Here is a 15,775-nt window from a genome sequence, read left to right on the forward strand (position 1 = left end):
GGACCTCTCTTGGTCATGGGATGATCTGAACAAGTCATACAGGTGTATGCCAATCCTTTCTTTGGACAAAACAATCATAGCAGCTGAAGGAGAGGGAGAGCTAACTGAAGGAGGGTGCTGTAATGACCCAGTGTCTTCTGATGGGGAAGCAGATTGTATAAATTTGGATGACTCCAGTATAGTTGTAGATGACCTGAAGGAAAGAAGGTCAAAAAGGAAGAGATGTATAGACAAATGTACTGGTGCTAAATAAATCAATCCTTGATAAAGTGTACAATCTCAAAGAAATAGACTATTTAGATGAATTACACAAGGAGCTCTTATCTCTTGATTCTCAGATAAAATCACAGTTACCAATGAAGGATGGCATAACAACATTAGTCACTCCAAAGAAAAGGAAAAAGGACAATGACCATGACGATTTTGCACCTCTTCCAAAACGTGGCTGTGGAAGGCCTAAGCAAAAATTCTCATCAAGATTTGGAAAGTATGCTGAAAATATGCGTAAACACTTCAATGACAATGTTCCATTGGTGTCTGAGGTACCACAATGTTCCATTGGTGTCTGAGGTACCACCACGTCCCAAAAATCAATGTCCAGAAATTGTCATCAATCTTGATGCTGATGAGGCTGTACAATCTAAAGCTTCTAGTCGTCCTGTTCAAAAAGATGTTGAACCTGATGATGACAATATAACAATTGTTGTCAGTGGTCATGAAACAGTCAGTGATGACGATTTGTGGAAGAATGTAAATGGCCACAGTCTCACCGTTGAAGATAGGGCAACTGTTCTCGGGAAAAGAGGGTGGCTCAATGACAGGATTATTAATGCTTGTCTATCAATTCTGTCAGATAAGTTTTATAGTATCTGTGGCTTTGAAAACACTTTAACTTTAGCTAGTGTTAGGGCCAGTGTTGATTCACCTGCCACATCTAAAGGTGTACAAATTCACCATGTTGGAAACCACTGGATTATGTTAGTGGGACAACCTAATGATGATGTAGCTGTAACTGTATACGATTCATTGGCATCTCGTATGACTCTCTCACTTAGAAGTCAAATTGTAAAGTTATATAGAATCTTTGCAACTGGTGTTGATGGTCTTATAAAAGTTAGAATGTTTACACGTCAAAGACAACCAGATGGAGCATCATGTGGTCTTTTCTCCATTGCTAATGTTTTAGCTGTGTGTGAAGGCATTGATCCTTTGTCAGTAACATTTGATGTTAGTAAAATGAGGGAACACCTTGTAGTATGTCTTGAAAAGGGAGATTTCACCATGTTTCCACATAAAAAACTCAATAAAGCTAGATTGCCACAAAATGAGAGGTATGAAACTATCACCAAATATTGTAAGTATCATGTCTATCGTCCTAGAAAACTGATGATAGAGTGCAGCTCTTGTAAACAATGGTATCATAACAACTGTGTAAATCTGTCTGTGCATGATGTCAGGCAAATGTGCACAGATGACAACACTTGCCCTCAATGAAGGAATGATTGAGAATTGTGCTGCAAATAAAAAAAAAAAAAAAAAAAAAAAAAAAAAGTGTTTTTACCAGTAGAGATTTTCCACCTACATGTATTTCAATTGTGCTCCTGTAAATAAGAATAAGTGATTTTCCACATACATACATACATGTATCTTAATATTGAGATTTTCCACATACATGTATTTTAATATCGTTCTGCTGTAAATAAAAATAAGACCACCTATATAAGTAAAAAATAAACTGACTCTTCGCGTTTGGTGGTAAATCGGTAACACCGCCAACTACGGTGAAGAAGAACTCGAAGAAGAACTCGAAGAACTCGAAGAAGAAGAGGAAGAACTCGAAGAAGAAGAAGAAGAAGAACTCGAAGAAGAGGAAGAAGAAGAACTCGAAGAAGAAGTAGAACTCGAAGAAGAAATCGAAAAACTCGAAAAAGAAGAACTCGAAGAACTCGAAGAAGAAGGAGAACTCGAAGAAGAAGAAGAAGAAGAAGAACTCGAATAAAGCAATATGATTTTGATATTTTATTTTCCAAAAAAGGGGCGTAGCCCAGGCCAAGGCCCCCGGCGTAGCCAGGCCGGCGCAGCCGGTGGGCTTGTTTTTATGAAAAAAAATTCAAGTCTCTTGTCTTTTCCTAGCAGTTCAAACTTTGTTAATGTAAAAAACGTCCACCCAGTAAGTGATATATTTATATATTATATAATTCATCATTCCACGTGAAAAAATGTTATAAAGTTTTGATGTTTTAATTTTCTTCCATATAAGAAGCTTGAAGTCTAATATTGCGTTTTATTTGGGTCTCTGAAGTCTTCCGTCACATCGGACTTCGGAAACTTCCGAAAATACCCCACATTGCCCGAAGTGATAACAACACAAAAATGTGATGTCATCTACTAGCGAGAATGGAATCTAGACCTGACCAAACCGGGACAAAAGAAACGAGCAAGATCGGAACGAACGACGAAACAAGTGCGCATTGGATAAGGACATTGTGGGACTGTTGTGAACTGATCATTCAAAACCTGACATTTAAATACTGTAAAATCTAGTCTCTCCCGGTCTAGACTAGACTCAAAATTTCATTCGTTTGTCTTCGGCAGGGACCCTTCCCCGTCTGACTCTGTTTGTGCAGACAGGTAAGGGGCTGTGCTGTCGAATTGTAGGATTCGTCTGCTATTGTGGGAAACAAAAGCTACTGATGACGCTGTGATGACAATTCGTAGAATATGTAGAATAAATGTAGAATTTTATTCTTCTTCTGTTTTCTAGTGAATTTAATGAAAATTAATTTATAATAAATATTAATATAAACTATTAAAGGCATTATTACTATTGATATGTATACAGACAATGAAAACGTAGAGATAATTGAGTTCTTTACTATGCGCATCAGTTCGAAGTGAACGGAATCTAATATTTATATACATATTTTGTCTGTATTTTTTAGTATTTTCTTTTTCTAAGATTTCAAGAATATAGCAACTTATCGTAAGTGACATAGATGGCGTATTAAACATGACGTCATATTTTGACGGGGTTTTGTTTTCTTCGTCACCATTCTCTACCATGGTTGTCATTACACCCACGTCCACTGACCAGGTAAGTCTTTGTTTTCTTTTCAATAATAACTACCTTTGTTGCATTAAAACGTGTCCATTTTAGACGTAATCTCTATATTATGTGGGTATTGTAGTTCATTATTTAATTATTTTTACATAATTTTTAGATTGATATGGCTCCTAAGAGGAAATTTAGAGATGTCTGGATGGCTGACCCTGCTTTCCAACCATGGTTGTCTACCGTAATAGAAGACCCTAAGAAGGCAAGCTGCGTATTCTGCAAGAGAGTTTCGGGCTCATTTGACAGCCATAACAAGGCACAAGGAGACAAAGATGGGTGCCGCTTTGGTATGCGATCTGAGCATCATAAAACTACTTTGGTATGCGATCTGACTGCTTAACGTGATCTCGCATCTTAATCTATTTGGGACCTTAATCTAAGCCAGTCTGAAAATCCAGGAGATCTTAATCTATTTTGATCTCCATTTAAACCATTTAAAGCTTTCCTAATTAGACTCGAAATTCGTATATAAGCATTTAAAGCTTTCCTAATTAGACTCGAAATTCGTATATAAGCAAGAGATATTCTCATGGAATTTAGTTCCTTTCCAATATAGTTCTGAGAAGCGGAACCCATCAAGATGTTAGCTACGGAATTTTATCAAGAAATTGCTGATGAAATTAAAGCAGTTGCTTTTTTGAGAAGACATGGTCTACCAGCTGAAGAAAATGTCGCTCCTTGTCATCGCTGTGGTGGAGAAATGAAGGATGTCCAAAGAAGAAATAGAAAAGGTGAATTCACACCAGCTCTCCGTTGCAAGAATGCAAGATGCCAAACTTATCGCTCTATTCGCTGTGGAAACAAATTTTTCCATTTCACTGATTTAAATGATAGAGTAAATTGCAAACTAACGCTCTGTCAGATTTTAGAGTTGATATTTTATTTCATTCAGGATTTACCATATGATAGTGTCCACACACTGACTGGTCGAGGAACTGAAGCTATCTGTGATTGGTTCAATTTATGTCGTGAAATATGCTCACAAATAATTTCCGTAACAAATCGCGGAAAACTGGTTGGCACTGCAGAAGAGCCAGTTCAAATAGATGAAGCAAGATTTGCTGGACGTCGGAAATATAACAGAGGACGAATGCTGCAGGGAGATCATGCACCAGATTCAATTGACAGTGAAGCCGATGTGGAAAACAACCGAAACCATGGAAGACGCATTGACGGGCCATGGGTATTTGGATTGAAGAAAGGGGATGACTGCAGATATTTTTATGTACAGAAAAGAGATAAAGATACGCTTATACCCATAATTCTGAGAGAAGTAGAAGAAAATTCAGTCATTCATTCGGATGAATGGCCTTCATACTCAAACTTAATTAACTTTAATTACAATCACCAGACAGTTAATCACCAAGTAAATTATGTAGACCCAGCTACTGGAGCCCATACTCAGGCAATCGAAAGGTCATGGTTAGATTCCAAAAATCGAATACTAAAAAAATTGAGAGGCGTACCTGCAAATACCTTTCAATCTCATCTTGATTATTTCTGTTGGCGAAAAATGAGGAAATCGTCTAATGATCTATTTCTTGCTTTTTTATCAGATATTGTATCAATTAACCAATAAATAAATCAATTCCTTATTACTAATATTTTATTTTTTTCAAATATGCCATATTTTATTTATTTTATTTTATTTGCAAATCATATATTTTATATATGTTAAATATGCAAATTATAACAAAGTAAAATCTAAACTCACTGGGCTAACACAACCGCTCAGATCACATACCAAAGTATAATCTAAACTCACTGAGATCACACAACCGCTCAGATCGCATACCAAAGCGGCACCCAAAGATGCATATCCTCAATGCGCAAAAATTCGAAGATCTGTAGGGTTATATATAATTTCCTATTTACTTATTTATCTAATATGAATAGAGAGCAAGTTTAAGGATAAATGTTACCTCAAAAATTATACATCTAATGAGTCAAAAATACGTGTATAACATAGTTGAAATCCTTCTCAGGTTGGTGCCAGCGTTACTGTAGCTGTGGCTCTCCTGATGGCATTCATTGCAGAGCACAATCTTTCATTCTCCATCATTGACCATATGGTGGAGTTAATGAAAATTATGTTTCCTGACTCTGCAATTGCCCAGGGGATTCACATGCATAAGACAAAATGTACCGAGACCATGAAGTCACTGGCCAACGTCATCACAGAAGATCTCGTGAAGAAGCTGAGGATATACAAATTCTCAATCATAATAGATGAGACAACCGATGTCAGTTGCACCAAAACGTGTGCTGTACTCGTGAGGTATTTTGACTTGACCAGCCACAAAATAAACACGTGTTTCTTCTCTTTGATCAACCTTTATAGCAGGGATCAACAGGGGAGAATTTATATGAAAAGTTAATGGGGACACTAGATAGTCATAACATCCCAAGGAGTAATTTTATTGGATTTGCAGCGGACGGTGCCTCAAACATAATGGGAGAAAATAACTCTTTAACCAGCCGCCTCAAAGATAGTTTGCCTGGCATAACAGTATTTCGCTGTATATGTCATTCCATCCACCTTGCAGCATCAGAGGCAGCTAAACAACTTCCTCGTAAATGTGAAGATCTGCTAAGAGATATATATTCCTTCTTTTCTCATAGTGCCAAAAGGAAGCACGAGTTAAAGATTTTTCAAAATTTTTGCAATGTCAAGCCACATAAGATCCTGCACCCCTGTCAAACACGCTGGCTCTCATACCACGAAGCTGTAGCTCGCATCTTGGAGCAGTGGCAACCTCTAAGGCTTTACTTCATCGAAAAAGAATCAGAACTAAGGTTACTTTCAATTCAAAATATAATTGAAAAGATGCGAGATCCCTCAGTGATTATCTGTCTTACATTCTTAAATTATATTCTTACTAAATTTAAGAAAATAAATCTAATGTTTCAAAGTAATGAGCCAACTATTCACTTACTGTAAGAATCCATCACTGAACTACTCGGAAGTTTATTGAGATCTTATTGTAGTGCTGAATATTTTAGAAACATCAATATAGCAGATATAGATCCTACAGATAAGATTTTCTTGCCAACCAATCAAATTTATTTGGGACCCGAAATGCACCAATTATTCCAGGACCAATCAACCTTAAAACATCCTACATTAATAACAGATGTGAAAACAAGATGAAGGGATTTCCTCATCACAATGGCGGTGCAAATCAAAAAAAGGTTCCCAATTGATAGCGACCTATGGAAAATGGCATTTTTTTTTTATCACCCAAAAAAATAATGGACAAACGTACGAGGGATCAAATGAATACGTTTGTACATTTTACAAAAGCTGTACCACGACTGTTTTCAGGAAATATAAATGAGCTCGATGATGTATGGCGCAAACTTGATTTTGTAAATTTTCCTGAAGAATGGAAACGCCTCAGTGCACAAGATTTTTTTCATAAAAATTATGGATTTTGAAGACCACACTGGCCATAAAAAAATATTCACATTTTGCACTCTTCGCTCTACAAGTCCTCGCACTGCCTACATCAAATGCTGACGCCGAAAGACTTTTTTCAATTGTCGGAAATATCAAAACAAAAATTCGAAATTCTTTACAGATCCCCTCACTCACTGCTTTAATAAAGGTATCTGAAGCGGTCAAGGCTGATGGGGGATGCATTAAATTTAATCCTAATAATGCTTTCTTACCAGTGTGCCGATAGATTCTAAAATAAAATGTAACCTTAGTTAAAAAAAATTATCATTACCCCTTATTAACTGAATTAACCGAGTATTCATTTAATTTAAAGATTTGGAGCAAAATAAATAATAAAAATTAAAGGTACAACAATTATATAGGCCCTATCACCTTTAGCCAGGGGTCCCATAACATCGTTTTCTCTTATACAAGGTAAATAGAAAACGTGTAGAATTCGCTTATGTAGAAAGCGACAGCACTGGTAAGGGGCTCCGCCGAAGACAAACGAATGAAATTTTGAGTCTAGTCCAGGGTATATATTTTTAATTCTTCTCATTTTATTGTTTGAAGTGTGTGTAGCCTAATCTGGTGGCAGATGTGATATCATATCATGTTGGCAGTAGCACTGTAGCCAGAGCGGTATTCTAAGGTTTTCATAGGATAACCTAAATGTGCTTTGAAACTTTACCTATGTTATGTGCGTGATGAGAACTTAAGATTTTATCCTGGCGTAATAATGATTAAAGTAATAGTTCAATCTTGTAGTATGATATTATTGCAAAAAATTCTGTATCGTTTGATTCATTTCTTTCAAAAAGTGCTACCCGCGCTTAGCAAAGAGTGTAAAATTCATGCTGAACATTAAGCCTCTTTTGTTTGGCTGCTTGGTTCCTTGTTTTGCACAATTAATGTCAATTAGTCGAGCTTGTCTAAACAATTACTCCATTGTGCTAGTCAGGTCCCAATAGCCAAATTTGTTTGGCATTTTTTAATCTTGTAAATAAACTATCTTGTTCTTATATACACACCGGAATCTCAAATGTAAGGTCTGTAGTGGATGTCGTTATTCAGGCCCGTAGGAGCCGGGGGGCTGGGGCGGCTATCCCCCCCCCCAATGGGAAAATTGACGAAAATTTTGAAATATGAACGGAATTTTTGCGTTTTCATGGGGATTAGCCCCCTCCCCACATCAGGGCCAAGGCCAAAACGCTCATACGGGCCTGCTATTGTAAATAGATATATAATATTTGTAATATTTCTTTTAAATAAACTTTTATAATACAATATAGCCTAGTTAGTCCTTCTTTTTGAATCCTCAATCCTGAGACTTCCTCTCCTCCTCAGTTCTCTGATGCTTCCTCAGTCCTTTTTGAATTCGCCGACCCGGGCCGGGCCTTAATCCCATAATCCAGTCTCCCCCGAGTCTCCCGGCAGACGAAGTCGAAGAGTTGGACCCTCAAGTTATTGGGTTTGCCTTAGCTAGTTCCCATCCCCGTCCTCCCATGCAAATCCACCGGGCCCATAGTTACTGTACAACCTGACTCAGTGATCCACCCAAACAATTAGTTTTGGCTGACAAGATGAGTGGAGAGAGCATAAATCTTTGGTTTCAATTGATTGGTGCCGTTTGGGCACGGTTTAGCATCAGCCAAAAAACCTGTATTACGACACAGTCCCCCTCTCACAATAGAACTACACATACAACACAAAGACTCTACAGACTAGCATACAACATTGAACAGACTAACAATATTAAATCCAGAATTAGTACAACACAGCGAAGACACTGACACAGAAGGAGGACATGACCACAACTGGAGGCCTAGAGTGTCCCCAAAAGTCAATTGACCCCCACCTGAACTGAAATACATACAATAAAACACAGATACACTACTATCATCTCTTTCATTGTTCTACGAGCACTATTACTATAATCATTAATTACTATTATAATTTTTGTTAATTATACAAAATATAACACATGCAAAAAATCGCACATGATATAAAAATAACGAGTATGACCATAGAAATCACTACCCTCCCCTAACAATAAACTGCAAAAAGTACCACTAGTCGTCATACAAATGGGAAAAAAATGTATATGTACGATGTAAAGAAATCAAGACCGACTCTGCCCAATTCCACCTATGTACCCTGCATCAATGTGGAATATCCATGCTATCACCCTTGCTGATGGATCCAGGACCAACACCACCTCTAAAACCTAGAACAATGGCTTCACCCACCTTGAATCCCAGAAAAAAGCCCCACGGGAAAAAGCCCTACCGGAAAAAAACCCAATTTATAAAAAATAATACTTATTAATAACAGTAATACTAGTTCTAAATAAAACCTAGTTCAAAGGGCCTGGTGAGTTGGTTTCACATTGTGTGAGGTTCAGGTGTTTAATTGCATTAAAGGTGTGAAGTAGGCTTCCCTAATGGTGTGGGTATACAAGTCCCACATTCATCACAGTATCATTCATATCATTAGTGTGTACTCATCTGTGTGGATATATATATATATCAAGGACTTCTATTACACAGGACGTGCCCACCCAGATTCTTGGCTCCGCCAGCGGAGGCCATTGCTTTCTTTGTAACCTAACATTTTATATTCGACAAATATATCAAAACTAGAAGCCTAACATTGTATATAGGGCAAATATATCAACTATTGACTTATTCAATGCAGTAAAAGTTAATATAAACTTTTATAGTGATATAAGAAACTTTTAAGGCACTGTTATGCTTTGAAATACCAATTTTAGCTGGACTTAACAGGTATTATTGTGTGAGGTTAGTGGACACAAGGGTAGGCAATCTTTTTTATCTTTAAAAAAAAAAAAAAAAAAAATATTTTTTATCGGATTTATTTTATTTAAATAGATTGTTTTATAGATTGTAAATATTGTGGGATTGCTATCTGATATGCAATCTGATTGCATAAGGACATTTTTAGCATATCAATATAAGGAGCAGTGTTATATAGACTTGCCACAAGTATACAAGGAACGGTATAAGCCTACTTGTGCAGCCTGTGCAGCCCACACCAAGTTTCAACAAGATTCTTATTGAAACTTGTTCTAGGTAAGCAGCTTCTCACTGAGTCAGTTGCTGTTTTGGAATCAATCAGGAAGGATGTCTTCTGGACCTGAAAGAGTGGTTCCTTCAGGCAGAAAAAAGGATCCTGTCCGGAACTATTTTGAAAAACTACCAACAACTTCTGGCAAAGGGTACCGAGCTAAATGCAAAGACTCCAGCCAGGAACTACAGGGCATTGTGTCAAGATTAAAATCTCACAGAGATAAATGACAAGGTCAGCCACAGCATACAGAAGAAGAAATTGATGACCCAGGTAAATAATTTTACTTATATTGTGTGCATTTCTCCCTTTTCATATGCAACTATATAAATTTGGTGAACAATGGAGAGCATGTGCAATAAAAATGTGAAAGCCTAAAGAGATGATACTTCAATTTCATTACTTCTAAATTTGGGTAATGACTATATCACTATAATATACTGTATCCACTCAACTTTGGGGCCTAGATGATTGTTATTCATTTCATTCAACATTGTGTAATATATTTCATAGGTTCCATTGGAATTCAGCCCAAAGGGATTTAGCCTAACCTAACCCAACTAACCCATTATTTTTAGTGAATTTAAAAGTGGACTGAATCCTGTGTGGGCTGAATTCCAAGCCCACCTATTTCATATCCTGTTAATTATTTCCAAATAATTTAGTGGTTTGTGTGAATATGATCATTATCTAAAAAAATAACTACTGTACTCAAAAGTAGCCTAAATCACACTGTATTCATTCATTTATAAATTATGCAATATGCTAAAATTTTCTGTTTCCATTTCAGGATCTGTATCAACAGCTTCAATCCCTTCATCATCGGCTCCACTTGAATTATCTGCAAACCTGACTCCACCATTAAAAAGGTCACTATCAGACTCCTCCACAGGCGCCACTTCTGCTAAATCATTTTCATCTAAAAGAAAGTCATCAACATCTCTGGACAGATTTATCATAAAAACTTCAGCCTCTCAAAAGGAAAATCTCGACAAAGAAGTTGCAAGAATTATATTTGCTACAAATTCACCATTTCGTCTTGTTCAGCATCCTCAGTTTCTCAAGATGGTTCAGAACCTGAAGCCAGGTTATATTCCTCCATCCAGAAAAGATATTGCTGATAAGTACTTGGATCTTGTGTATGAAAAGGAATATAAAAAGTGTGCAGATGACCTGAATAATGAAACTGTATGTCTTTCAATTGATGGGTGGTCTAACATCCATAATATATGTCACTCGAACAACATCCACCGGTCAGATTTATTTAATTGACATAATACATACACCAGGGAAACCTCACACTGCTGAATATCTTCTACAACTTGTACAAAATTCGATCAAGAAGGCTGAACAAGATTTTGGTTGTCACATTGGAAGTGTTGTGACAGACAATGCAGAAAATGTCACCAAGATGAGAAAAGTCTTGGAGGAATCGAGTGAACCTGAGCATACTGTCCTCACATAGGGATGTGCAGCACACCTACTAAATCTACTGGCTCATGACCTTGAGATTGATAATGTAAAACAACATGTGGTCCATGTAGTTAAATATTTTAGAAATAATCGTTATGCTGCTTCAAAGTATTGGCAGGAAGGTGGTCAGCGTCTAGTCATGCCCCAGGACACAAGGTGGAACACAATGTCCGACTGTCTCAAGGCCTATATAAATAACTGGCCAATTCTAATAAAGATCTGTGAAGTCAACAGGGGAGCTATTCATACTGAAGTAAGAAACAAAGTATCAAATTTAGGCCTAAAACATTCGGCTGAGGAATTACTGGATCGATTGCAGCCAATAGCAAAGGCTCTAGATGAGGTACAGAGTGACAAGTGCACTATTGCTCAAGTGGTAGATGTTTGGAAGAAATTACTTAGCCATTTCACAAACAATAAACAAGCTGAAAAACTGGCGGAAAAAAAGGTATGAACAGTTTATCACCAAAGCTCACATACTTGCCAACATGCTTCATCCAGCACTTCAAGGAAAAATGCTCAGTGCAGAAGAGGTGAATATTACTATGGAGTATGCCAATGAGAAATATACAACACTTGTTCCTGTCATTATGAAGTTTCAGGCAAAATCACCTCCTTTCCAGAAGTTCAAGTTTACTGAGTCTGTGACCAAGACCCTGACAGCTATTGAGTGGTGGGATTCACATACAGCCATGTTAGACAGTGATATTCTATCATCAGTGCGTCAACTCCTAACTGCAGTAGCCTCATCATCAGGAGTTGAAAGAGTTTTCTCCTACTATGGACTTATACACACAAAATTAAGGAACTGCCTCGGTAATGAGAAGGCAGCCAAATTGGTCTTCCTTTTCAAGACAATGAACTCAAATGTAAATAATGATTAATGTAAATAATGATTTTCTCAAATGTAAATGCAAATAATGATTTTTTGTTCTTATATATTCAACTACAAAATTTCTTTTTGCAAACTTGCAAGGTATGTAATTTCTATTTTTTGTCAATTCTATACTTCCATATGCTACAATAATAAAAATCATGTTCATAATTTCTGTAACTTCTTAATCTAATAAATAAAAGCGGTTTCATGTCTGTCTGTCAGACTTTTTTCTCGATTCGATCGATCGACTAATTTCGATTTCGACGACTCAACCTTACTTTGTAAATGTTTCAGATTAAATTTGGCCCCAATTCATGAGTAGCATTCAAAGTAATTGAGCTTTTCGAACAAATATTGGCTAATTTTTTTAAAAGATGAAAAATAATAATAATAATAATAAAAATATATAAGAAAAATAATAAAATACACTTGCCATACATACCTATGATAAGTTATTAAAATTGAGAATAAATTCGATAAAAAATTGTTTTTAAACAATCTAATATCAATTTCGTCTCTATATTAGACAATTTATTCTTTTAAAAATTTGTTAATTTTTTCGATCGATCCAGGTGACGCAATTCGAACTGCCCGATTTGTTGTTCGTCGAATCGCACTTTAGGTTGGTAATAAATTACAAAGGATTACAAAGGCGGAGCATGCCGACAGACCTTTTGGTCCATATCTAGGTCGGATGTGAAAAAAAAAATCATAATAATAATAAAATAATACCGGTAATTATAAAAAAACTATAATAATGTATGCAACAAACAAAATACATAGGTATAGTTGAATAACAAACAGGTAAACAGTAAATAATAATAAATTGACGCATAACTAATAATAAATGAAAATCAAACAGACAAATGATAAAGCAAAAACAAATAATATAAAATAAATTATAATCATTACAGCATCTTGCTTAGGTGTTTATCTAAATGATTCTTAAAGCTTCGAACTGAACTACATTGCACTACCTGTGCAGGAAGTTTATTCCATTCATTAACTACACGGTTCGCAAAGTTGTTTCTACCTACTTCCAAATTGAATCTATTTCCGGATAGTTTGAGACCATTGTTTATTTTCTGATTCTCATTCAATGTGAAAATTTTGTCACTTTTGATGTTGTCAATTCCCTTTAGAATCTTAAAGACCTGTATCAAGTCACCTCTGAGTCTACGATTTTTTAGGGAAAACAGATTCATATGTTTTAGTCCATTTTCGTATGATTTATTTTTGATATTTGGAATCAGTTTTGTGGCTCGTCGTTGTACTTTTTCCAGTCTGTCAATGTCTTTAATGAGATTCGGTGACCATACAGAAACAGCATATTCCAAATGTGGACGAACTAACGATTTATATAGCTTGTTAATGAGCGATGGACTTTTGAAATCAAAAGATCGCGCTATCAGTCCTAGAATCTTATTTGCTTACTCAGAGGCTGAAATACACTGCTTAGATGATTTGAGATCGTTACTGATAATTACGCTGAGATCTTTTTCACTATCCACTTTTGTTAACGAATTTCCAAATAACTTGTAATCGTACTTATTGTTGTTTTTACCTATGTGCATTACCTTGCATTTACTTGTGTTAAATTTCATTAGCCACTTTTCAGACCATTGCTGTAATTCATCTAAATCTTCTTGAATATCTAATTGGTTTGAGTGATCATTTGCCATTCCGCACAGTTTTTGTATGATCAGCAAATTTGGAAACAGTAGATCTTAGTCCATGGTCTATATAATCTATATATACTATGAATAGAAGTGGCCCAAGAACGGAACCCTGAGGAACTCCACTTGTAACATTTTTCCATCTAGAAGTTTTTCCATTTAAAACAACTCTTTGTTTTCGACCATTCAACCAATTACTAGTCCAATTTAATACGCTACCACTTATTCTGTGTAAAGCTAATTTAGTAAGTAGTCTTTCGTGGGAAACGGTATCAAAAGCTTTTGCAACTATAGCTATATTAAATCTATATCGTTTCTTTTGTCGTAACTAGATATGACTGTGTTGTAGAATTCGAGTAAGTTAGTCACGCAAGAACGTTTCCGTCTGAAACCATGCTGGCTATCATTTATCAAACGGTTACTTTCTAAATGATGTTCGATAGCATCTCTGATGATAGTTTCCATTATTTGTCCTACGATTGAAGTCAAACTTATAGGCCTATAGTTATTTGGTTTCTTTTTGTCACCTTTTTTGAATATGGGAGTAACGTTAGCTAGCTTCCATTCTCTTGGGACATCTCCGGATATGATGGATTTCTTGAAAATAATTTCTAATGGAACAACAATCTCATTTTTAATTTCCTTTAAGATTCTTGGATGCCAACCGTCAGGCCCTGGTGTTTTATTAATTTTGAGTTTATCTATACACCATTTAATTTTTTCTTTTGTTATATTTACCGTAGTGAGTAAGTTTACCCTAGACTTTTCACAGGTTTCAGTTTGGAGTTCACTTTGAGGTGTTTCGTCTACGAATACCGAGCTAAAATAATTGTATAAAGATATTACACATTCCTTCAATTGAATATTCAAGTTGACCATCAGCAGATAATAGTGGACCAATGTGATTCCTAACAACCTTTTTATCTCTAATGTAACTATAGAATTCTTTGGGATTCTCTTTGGATTTATCAGCGATGTTCATTTCGTATTGTCATTTTCTTTTTCTTGTTGTCTTTTTTAAATCTCTCTGTATTGATACATAACTTTCATAGTCATTAGATGCACCCGAGCACTAATATTTCTTATAAGCCTGTCTCTTTTTAGCAATACTTTTTTCAGTTTCTTTGTCGAGCCACTTTGGGCGAGCCTGATTTGGGGGACGTCTGTCCTTAAAAGGAATGTAAGTTTGAATCATCTTAGTGAGCGTATTTTGAAATATTTCCCACATCTGATCTACAGGTCTTTCGTTTAATTTTGCCTCCCAATCTGTAAGCTGAAGCTCCTGACGTAGTCCTATGAACTGAGCTTTACTGAAATTGGGTATTTTAGAAAGACAAGTATCTATTCTAAAATTGTTTAGGAGTTTGAATCTAACTAAGTTGTGATCGCTATTTGCAACAGATTCACCGACTTCTACATCAGTTACCATGCTTTCGCGGTCGTCATCTCCTCATTCCCTCAATAAAACTGGTAATTATAGCGGTAGTGTTTCAGACTTGAATCCTTTTAGTATGGATTCTAATATCATCATTAACACTGTTAACAGTAGAAGTAGAAAAAGAAAAATAAGTGAAAATTGTAATAGTAAAAAAAAAGAAAATAAGTGAGATGGATGAAGAAGAAAAAGAGAGAATTAGGAATGGAAATAGGGAATATCAAAGTAGAAGAAGAGAATAATTAAATGAAGTTCAAAAGCAAAAAATAAGGGAAATTGACAATGACACACATAGACGTCAGAGAAAAAACCTCATTGATGAAAGACAAGAAATTGATAGAGAAGCGCATAGAAGTCAGAGAGAAAACCTTAATGATGAAAGAAGACAAGAAATTTTAGAAATTGATAGAGAAGCACATAGAAGTCAGAGAGAAAACCTTAATGATGAAAGGAGACAGGAAATTTTAGAAATTGATAGAGATGCACATAGAAGTCAGAGAAATCTTTGAATTTGGAGCAAAATGCAAGAATATTACAGTCAAGACAGAATGATTATGCTCAAAAACAGACTAATAATAACTATGGTGAAGCGTTTACATACCAAAGCTCAAAAAATTATACAAATATGGCATATATTGGTCAAATGAATAAAATTTGTAAATATTGTCGAGCT

General features: G+C 35.8%; 1 pseudogene; it reads left to right on the forward strand.

The window, feature by feature from the left end:
- The first annotated feature begins 3,501 nt into the window (after positions 1 to 3,501).
- Positions 3,502 to 4,542, forward strand: LOC143022731 (uncharacterized; annotated as a pseudogene).
- The last annotated feature ends 11,233 nt before the right edge of the window (positions 4,543 to 15,775 follow it).

The sequence above is a fragment of the Oratosquilla oratoria genome, unplaced genomic scaffold (genome assembly GCF_046742065.1).
Source record: "Oratosquilla oratoria isolate Oo_2021 unplaced genomic scaffold, ASM4674206v1 SCAFFOLD154, whole genome shotgun sequence".
Classification (NCBI taxonomy): Eukaryota; Metazoa; Arthropoda; class Malacostraca; order Stomatopoda; family Squillidae; genus Oratosquilla; species Oratosquilla oratoria.